The following is an 8,669-nucleotide window of genomic DNA, read 5'->3' on the forward strand; positions in this document are numbered from 1 at the left end:
TAAAAGCATCCAAAGAGCACCACGTCATGAGACCTTTAACGTTATGAAACGGTCCCAGTTTGGTTAGGTTTAGACACCAAAACTACTACTTTAAGTTGATAAAAGACGATGGTTTGAGTTAAAATCAGACCTACTACTACGGTCACTAGAGGCGCCGCTAGAAATGTAAATACGAGTCGTAATTGCTGCTTGAACACATTACCTACAGGAGCGTTTTTTTTTTTTCAGGGGAGGGCCGTCTCCAGAACGCTATTGAAATCGCACAGAAAACAAAAATGAAAAAAAAAAGACTTTCTACCAAGTCTTTGGAAACGCCCTGGTGTTTCCTTTCATGCTAAACAAGCAGAATGACGCTAGCTTGAAGCATTGCAGAGATATTGAACATAACGTAGCAGGATTTATGGATTTAATCATACAAAGACGCTATAGTTCCAGGCTGGATTGCAAAGCCTTTTTGAAGGTAAAAAAAGGTAAGTCTCTACACGGTTTTGATTTGGAGGTATTGGTTCAGACATCACTCTGAGTGTGCAGCGTATATCACGTATACCGAGGCTTTCTTCTTCACTCGCCCAAAATGAATTATCCCACTTTTGTCTAACATGATTGTCCCGGAGAGGTGGATGGAGAGAGACAGATGGGAGGTGCGGGGGGGGCAGTCTGGCTTGGGCTGGCTAATCACTGACTCAGACAAGTCAGAGAGCTCTCTGGCGCTGGGGATAGCTGTTACCGCATCACAGAGGTGGACTCTCTGCCGAGGGGACAGTCCAATTAGCATGCACGAAATAGTCTGAAGTATCGTATATACACACTTTTTCTCATAAAGAGCTGTCAGTATCGGCCTTGATGCTTCACCTACTGTGCAGTCACAGAGGGTTTACACATCAAAGGTACTCACCGATGTATCAGAGGCCAATTATAATGGACTGTCTCGCCCCAAAATGTCACACTGAGCCTTGTTATTCTGCAGATATGACATCCCTGTGGCCCTCAGACGATTGTAATCTATTCTCTCGGGGCTATAAATGCAACTAATCTGCGTCATCTGTGACATCTCGGACGTGTCTTCCTCCCATATGAGATGACTCAGTCAGGTGGGGGATTCTTCTCTCTGGCGAGTATTTTATTATTTTTTCTTTGTTTTTTTTTATTTTTTCTTTTCCAAAATGTCATGAAGCCTCCGTGATGTGACGATTGCTTTTCAAACGTGGTGGCGGTCTGCAAAGGGATGCCAAGAAAAGCTGTGCATGCAACCACACAAGATCGTCTACGTATACACCAGGCATGAATAGAAAAAAAACATAGCAGTGTTAATATAGCCTTAATAGACCTTTTTCACGGCAGACATGTTGACATGTCATAGTAGGAAAAGCACAGGTGTATTCACACCCATTAATGATGGCTGCATTCCACTTAGGAGAGGTCCTGGTATTAAACCATTACTGATGGCTGCATTCCACTTAGGAGAGACCCTGGTATTAAACCATTACTGATGGCTGCATTCCACTTAGGAGAGGTCCTGGTATTAAACCATTACTGATGGCTGCATTCCACTTAGGAGAGGTCCTGGTATTGTTCATGCTGACTCACTGAAATATCTTACTGGGACACTTGATGGAACTGAGCCATCGTTAAGGTTATCAATCTCAGCTGTGCTTTTCCTACTATGACAAGTCAACATGTCTGCTGTGAAAAAGGTCCATCAGACAGTGGCGGAGCAGGGTTGGGGGCTTCTGGGGTTCTCAAAAACCCTGAATCATTTAGGCTGACTTTAGTGTCTTTCAGAGGCTGTAGCTGTCAGGATTTAGATAAATGGTGGACCCAGAGAAATGCTGAGACGGCAGGGCAGTGGTGAGCTTGAGGATTTAATAAAATAACAAAGAGAAACTACTAAAAGAGTCCTGAAGACAGCAGGCAAAAATAGTTCAAAAACATAGAGGAATCCAAAAAGACCAGGAATAAAGACAAAGAGACAAAGGAGGTAGACTACACACACTCACAAACAATACAATGATCTGACAACAGACAAGAGACCCTCACACACCAACCAGACGGCCGACTGTCAGCAGTAAAGTCAGTGTGATATAAACTCTATATAAAAGAGACTTCAGATACAGTATTAGGGGACCACTAAGGTCTATATAAAAGAGACTTCAGATACAGTATTAGGGGACCACTAAGGTCTATATAAAAGAGACTTCAGATACAGTATTAGGGGACCACTAAGGCCTATATAAAAGAGACTTCAGATACAGTATTAGGGGACCACTAAGGCCTATATAAAAGAGACTTCAGATACAGTATTAGGGGACCACTAAGGTCTATATAAAAGAGACTTCAGATACAGTATTAGGGGACCACTAAGGTCTATAAAGCATCTATAGAGCACCATGTCATGGGACCTTTAAAGCTTTTTGTCTTTCACAAATTGTCCATTAAACCAACATAAGAAGATACATAAGAAAATGTTAATAGGCTCTCAACATGCCATATTTAAAGGGATCTGGGTATCCACAGGTCTCCCCTTTACAGACATGCACACTTTATTATAATCAAATGCAATTTTTTTCTCTGCAACTATCTAGTTTTTCCCAAATGATGTACAAAGTTTTATCAAATGGCTTGAAAAATAGCTGCCATAAATGGGAGATATAAATCTCCACAGGATCCCCCTTGCTGTGGGCGGAGCCCCAAATGTTTACAACATCTGGCTCCGCCCCCTGGTATCAGATCATGCGTGAGATGACAACAGGAACAGACCAAAAGCTATTCATCTGCACGATCGTCATAAATCATCCACCCAGCAGGATCTCAACTGAGTGGGGTTTCATATGGGGGTGGAGAGGACCAATTTAGAAAGCTGTGTCTCTTCCTCAGGGGCCTGGGAGGATCGTCAATACATATCTGCATCTGTTCATCTTCAGGGATGCATGCATCCACAGCTCCCAGAGCACAACCTACACATTTTAAATCCATTTTTAGAAAGACAGCCATGCATTCCCCTTGGATAGTGGAAGTGAATGCTCAGCATGAGAAAGTAGCTCTAAGTCTTGTGCACTGATTAATGTTTTATTATTTGACTTTTAATAGCAGTATGACTGTGTATAATTAATGCAAAATTAGTTTGGATCAATGGAAGTACATTTCCAGGATAATTGCCTGACATCCTGACTGTCCCGTCACTTTCCGCTCTCTATGTGTTGCCGTTCTCAAAATCCCAACAACAACAAACTCCGAGCTAGAGAGCTAACGTTACACACTGAAAATGTCAAGTTTTGAAGCTAATTTGGACGGTGCAACAAGACAGGCCTGCTCGGTTCTTTCAGGGAATGATTGTACAGATTTACAAAGAATACGTTTAGGGCATTTCCTCTGGGAGGTTTTGGGACCGATTGGTGGATATTGCTGTGGACGAAGTACACTGGTAAGAGCCAATGAGGTGTAACCATGTATCAGCTCATTTAAATAGCTCACGGTACTGTATTGTGTCGACAGTTAACTTAATTTAATATTGTATTTGGAGTTTTCTTTTGCGGGGTGCAAATGTTCCACCAAAACCAGTTCCTTCCTGAGACTATTTAGCAGAGCCACCGTCAATGCATCCGGAGCTTAGCGCTGCCCAAGACGACTGTGATTGGTTTAAAGAAATGCAAACAACCCAACTGCATCTGTGGTGAAGACAGACCTTATTCCACGGCGCTGTGGACATAGAGCTGGCAATGTGAGACTAATGCACAACATGCACCTGGATAAAAGCATCTTGTTATTGCCGACAGCCAGTAAGTACTTCAGCAGTCATACATCACCCTGTATACAGATAACATCCACACATTTACACATGACCCAATCATTAAACACACACACACACACACACACATTCACCTGCCAGTGACAGAACAGAGCAGCGGGGTGCGAGAACCAGTTTTGTGGTGGTTATATGTATTCATTTAACAGTGTTATAGCAGCTGTGGAGATAGAGCTGGCAACGTGAGACTAATGCCGAACATGTGCCTGGAATAAAAGCACCTTGTTATTGCCGACAGCCAGACAGTTTTCTCAAGATTGCGGTACTTGCTTGTGGAAACGAGAGCTGAAGAAAGCAGAGAGAGTGACATTGAGGCAGCGGGACATTGATGGATTGGTCCAACATGGATCATTATGGATACAGCGCTGAGGGGGTGTTGGAGATAGAGGGAAGAAAGTCATCTCCTACTGCAGAGGTCTGCAGTGTTTTTTAAAGCGCTCATATTATGCTCATTTTCAGGTTCATAATTGTATTTAGAGGTTATATCAGAGTTGGTTTACATGGTTTAATTATCAAAAAACACCATATTGTTGTTGTACTGCACATTGCTGCAGCTCCTCTTTTCACCCTGTGTTCAGCTCTCTGTTTTAGCTACAGAGTGAGACATCTCACTGCTGTTACATCTTTGTTGGCAGTTGCACATGCTCAGTAGCTAGGTAAGACTACATGCTCAGTAGCTAGGTAAGGACTACATGCTCAGTAGCTAGCTAAGACTACATGCTCAGTAGCTAGGTAAGACTACATGCTCAGTAACTAGGTAAGGACTACATGCTCAGTAGCTAGGTAAGGACTACATGCTCAGTAGCTAGGTAAGGACTACATGCTCAGTAGCTAGGTAAGGACTACATGCTCAGTAGCTAGGTGAGACTACATGCTCAGTAGCTAGGTAAGACTACATGCTCAGTAGCTAGGTAAGGACTACATGCTCAGTAGCTAGGTAAGGACTACATGCTCAGTAGCTAGGTAAGACTACATGCTCAGTAGCTAGGTAAGGACTACATGCTCAGTAGCTAGGTAAGGACTACATGCTCAGTAGCTAGGTAAGGACTACATGCTCAGTAGCTAGGTAAGGACTACATGCTCAGTAGCTAGGTAAGGACTACATGCTCAGTAGCTAGGTGAGACTACATGCTCAGTAGCTAGGTAAGACTACATGCTCAGTAGCTAGGTAAGGACTACATGCTCAGTAGCTAGGTAAGGACTACATGCTCAGTAGCTAGGTAAGGACTACATGCTCAGTAGCTAGGTAAGACTACATGCTCAGTAGCTAGGTAAGGACTACATGCTCAGTAGCTAGGTAAGGACTACATGCTCAGTAGCTAGGTAAGGACTACATACTAGCTGTTTCTCCAACTTCAGTCAGTACAAGGCAGGATTAGAAGACTTTTTCTAAACGAGGGCGCACTTCTAACTTAGCGTGGAATACCTGCAGAACAGGGACATTTCACCCATTGGTTTGTGGTATACCGTTTTAAAAGCCTTGAGTTTGGGGAAACTGGCGTTGCCATCTTGTTCTTTTGAAACCGGATGTGACGATTTGCTGATTTTTAACCCTTTTTAAGCGGGCTCATCAAGTGGGGATTTCCCGACGGGTAAACACAGACCTCTGGTTAAATGGCGCCATTCATCTGCATGTACAGCAGAACAGAAAACTGGCAAACTTTCCCTTAAGTTACCAGCTAATGCTAGCGGTAGCTAGCTTGATTGTTTGGCTGAAATCTGAAGACATTTTTAGGAGATTAAAATGTTCCAGTTAACGTTGAAGAAGAGAAAACACCCAGTGAGACGGTCAAAGTTTAAGATGAAAACACAGACAACAAGTTGAGGTCTGTTTCAATGTCCACAGTGTTAGCATGGTTAGCATTGCTAAGCGTCTGTCCTCACTGACAGGTCCTAAAGCATCCCCTGCTTTATCGTCTATTTTAAAATAAATGGGACCAATATTTACTAAATAAAAATCATGCTGTGTTGAAGAAGACTTGAAACTAGTGATTGAGACCATAAACCCATTACGAAAATGTTTACTGAGGTAATAAATCAAGAGATAAGTAGGCTCATTTTCTCATAGACTTCTATAGAAACAGACTTCTTTTTCCCTGCTGGAAGTTAGAGAGAACGCAGCTTTAAGGAGCTTCGGTGTTGTCCTAAGTTTTCAGACCCGGAAGCTTCATCTATGACAGTCTATGTGTCCTATTTGTAAACGTGTTGAATAGATTGACGCTGAAACTCAATGCGGTTCTGCAGCCGAATTCCAGGGCAACAATTCCCTCGCCAGCCTCCAAGAATTACATTTTCTAAAAATGGGTTAATGAGAATTGGAGATCGATGCAAAGACCCACAATTGGTTTCACTTAAATTCATCTTCCATCAGGTCTCCATTGTGTTTCCATGCCTCGGGCTAAAACTCACTTATGAATAATTGATGTGGCCTGCTGTTGCCAGCACCCAATCGCTCCCCAACAACCATTCCCGTTGACCAAACGCAGAGTCCCTTGTGGGCTTAGATCAGCACTTTATTCCAAAATATTTCCAAAGGTGCTGATGCTAAGTAGAAGCCAGAGTTGATATATTTACGTCAGTGCAGCATATCCACCCTTCCAATGATTTAATAATCCTGTAGAAACCATGCACATTTATTTTTCAGGTTGCTGTGAGCATTAATGTTTCAGCAGCTGTAACACGCTGTGCTTTTTTTCCCCTTTCCAATAACAGACCCAATAACCCTGCAACACATGCACACTTTTTCACGGGGCTGCAGGAAACTAGCTCAGCTATAAAAAAAAAAAAAAAAAAAAAACACCTTAGCTATGATTACAAGGCTTATACTGCCTGCCGAATCCCGTCAAAAAGCCCAATATTCGGCCCACTCCTGGATTCTGTGCATCCCTATTAGGAACTGCAACATGTCTGTAATGTCTGGAGATTCCTTCATGCACAACTCGTATTCTTTCGGATGTTTGATACCAAATGTTGTAACAGCGGCCATGTTGTGTATAGTTTAGGGTCCTCGCCACCACCAGACAAATCATTTAACAAATTGAACATGTAGCTGGACTTGAATGGCCTTCTTTTGACTGAAAGTACTGCCGTAGCGCAATATTTGGCCTAATCCAAAGCCGAATCCTGGATTCAGTGCATCCCTGATTATTTCTAATGCCCTTTTACTGCTTTAAAAAAATCTATTGTTGATTTTATTCCTATTATCCTAACTTCCCTATTCCTTTACTATGGTTTCATCTTGTTAATGGTTTTGTATTACATTTCATATTACTGCTTGTTGAGCACCTTTCTTTAATGTTTTTGTATTTTTTTTTTTTTTAAATCGAGGCAGGTCTTAAACCATCTGACTCGACTGGAAAGCACTTCTGTTGTCTTAAACGTGTCATATAAACACAGATGACTTGACTTGCCAACGATTTAAAAACTGTGAAATACAGTGTATGCATTTTCATCTTAAATATTAAACCTGCAAAAAATATAGCTAAAAGTAGAAATAACATACTTCATTTTCCTTTCTCCACCATCTGACTTGGCAGAAACTCAGACACAGTTTTATGTATCATGGAACAGAACGCAGCCCGAGATCCTCAGAAAGGAAAATCTTGGCCGCTCTGCAGTTTCTACTCAAGTCCTGTGGAGATCTGGGACATGGTGCCTGGACATGGAGCGGGGAAGACTTCTCTCTTTGTGGCACTATTTCGGGGGGAAAATAGTCTGGATCAACGAGGTACATTTCCAGGATTAAACCTAGTATCGACAGATGTTAGGTTTTGTCCCTTCACCCTGCTCTCTGTGTGTCACCGTTATCAACATGGGCGTCAGCTTGGTTTTAAATGTGCTGGGGACAGAGACGCATTCAGAAGGGCATTTTCAGAAGTGCATTTTCAGAAGTGCATTTTCAGAAGTGCTGGGTACAACGACTTGGGTTGGGTACCGAAACGGTTCCGACGTAAACGGTAGTAACGAGACAACAAAGACTACAAAGCGATCACCTCCCGTTAGCATCCCATTGACTCCCATTCATTTTGACGTCACTTTGACAGCGAATAACTTTATATCTGAAGCGTTTAAAGACTCTGTTTGAAAAGGCTCCATTACCTTGTAGCTCACGTTATGGCTCCGTAGCAGACGCTTTTATAAAAATAGGCTAACGATTGGGTCATAACCACGAGACTTACTGTCACACAGTAGAGGAATTACCGTATAGTACAGGAGAAGCTCACAGGCAGTTTGGACTTCCATGAGATGTTTAGGTTTAATTACTAATGTTAACTAGCATGTTAGTGATCAATAATTAGCCTGTGTCTATGTTATCTCCTTACTTATACCTACACTCTCCGTCTCTGTAAGATTGGGAATGATTGAGATTTCTCTCGGCACAGCTACCAGAAGACTTCACACTTTCAGACACGTTGATCACGTCACATCTACATCTTCAAGCTCAGTTGGAGGCTGCTCAGTAACGCTCAGCCAGCACCGGGAAAGAGACTTCTGATATCCTCCACTGGTCTCAGGGTCTGGTGGTCCTTTCTTATATATATACTGTCTATGGTAAATACAACGGTTAAAATGCTGACAGCTTACATTAAGTGGTGTAAAGTGTGACTGTATTTCCCAGTAGAGGATTCCAACAAAGGGACGTAACAGTCTGACTGTAGCTGCAGTTGTCAGTAAAACAACAGATGGTGCGTTTACTTGAAACTCGCCAGCCTTGTGGTGCATTCAAAGTTATTGTAAAATACCCTTTTCCCATCTGGTGCTTGTTTTTGTCATTTACCAGCAATTTACTGGTGAAAAAGTCATTGTTATAAGTTATAGTTATTACATTATTAATCAATCATTTAATTTTGACCATATTAGCAATAAA

At 42.2% G+C, this 8,669-nt stretch overlaps 1 long non-coding RNA gene across 1 annotated transcript; it reads left to right on the forward strand.

Annotated features, from left to right (window-relative positions):
* The first annotated feature begins 224 nt into the window (after positions 1–224).
* LOC114555043 (uncharacterized) lies at positions 225–8,226 on the forward strand. Its single transcript, XR_003692516.1, has 3 exons — positions 225–470; positions 7,339–7,529; positions 8,185–8,226. It is a non-coding gene; the product is annotated as an uncharacterized LOC114555043 (long non-coding RNA).
* The last annotated feature ends 443 nt before the right edge of the window (positions 8,227–8,669 follow it).

This window comes from Perca flavescens, chromosome 5, assembly GCF_004354835.1.
Source record: "Perca flavescens isolate YP-PL-M2 chromosome 5, PFLA_1.0, whole genome shotgun sequence".
NCBI lineage: Eukaryota > Metazoa > Chordata > Actinopteri > Perciformes > Percidae > Perca > Perca flavescens.